The following is a 1,110-nucleotide window of genomic DNA, read 5'->3' on the forward strand; positions in this document are numbered from 1 at the left end:
GCAGTCTCCAAGATGCTGGACGGAACGTTTCACAAAATTTATTTCAAATTTAAAATTTTATCAAAGTAACGCAGATCCTTGTTTTTATATTTATACAGAAGATGACAAACTAATGTTTATGACCATATACGTAGACGATGGACTGGTAGCAGCTTCAGACGAATCTCTAATCGAAATTTTTCAATGATTTGAGTAAAGAATTCAAAATTACGAGTTCGAAAAAAGTAAACAGTTTTCTTGGACTTGAAATTGATAGATTAAAAGATGGTTCAATATTCATTCATCAGAGTAGGTATATCGAAAGCATATTAGAAAAATTAATATGAACGAGGCGAACAATGTTTCTACACCTATCGAGACTAATTGGAGCGAGAGTAACATAGGCAATAATGATTGTAATGCACCATACAGAGAAGCTGTAGGAAACTTAATGTTCTTACAAACCGTAAGTAGGCCTTAATAACCTAGTTATAGAGTAACACTGCTAGCGTGCGGATCTGGACCAGCTCATATTATTACTTCAACTTTTGTATCTTTTTCACTTCCGTATTTCAAATATATTTTCTACATTATAATTTATCGACGCGTCTCTCTCATTATACATCTAATAACCTCAACAATATACATGCTTGAATATACAAAACTGAAAATACGATGGGTTTGGCATTGCCCGGAGTTGATATAGCACAAACCGGATGACGTGCTCTGTATTTGCAGCATATGTGGAGTATAACGCGCATTCTGACGCCGACAGATGACCAATAGCAGCTGATGAACATTCATTGGGATATTGAAGTCTGAATATGCAAAAGTACAAATACCCGGGATTTGACCTAGACCAGAGTTGACATGGCGCAGGCCGTATGTCGTGCTCTGTATTTGGCAGGATATGTGAAGTATAACGCGCACCAAATTATCGACATATCACCAATAGCAGCGGAGATACGTTGAATTAAATATTGAAGCTCGAATATGCAAAACTGTAACTAGGCTGGTCTGGACCTAGACCAGAGTTGGCGTAGCGTAAACAGGATGGCATTGCACGTATTTCGCAGCATGTCGGGAGTGAAAATTGCATCGAATTTTCAACATAACAATAACTGCAGCGGA

The 1,110-nt window shown here is 37.6% G+C and overlaps 1 protein-coding gene across 1 annotated transcript in view; it reads left to right on the forward strand.

Moving 5' to 3' along the window:
- Positions 1-1,110, forward strand: part of LOC122577433 — a gene marked incomplete at its 5' end in the record, with an annotated part of 702,209 nt that overhangs the window by 411,224 nt on the left and 289,875 nt on the right.

Source organism: Bombus pyrosoma, unplaced genomic scaffold, assembly GCF_014825855.1.
Source record: "Bombus pyrosoma isolate SC7728 unplaced genomic scaffold, ASM1482585v1 HiC_scaffold_4710, whole genome shotgun sequence".
Lineage (NCBI taxonomy): Eukaryota > Metazoa > Arthropoda > Insecta > Hymenoptera > Apidae > Bombus > Bombus pyrosoma.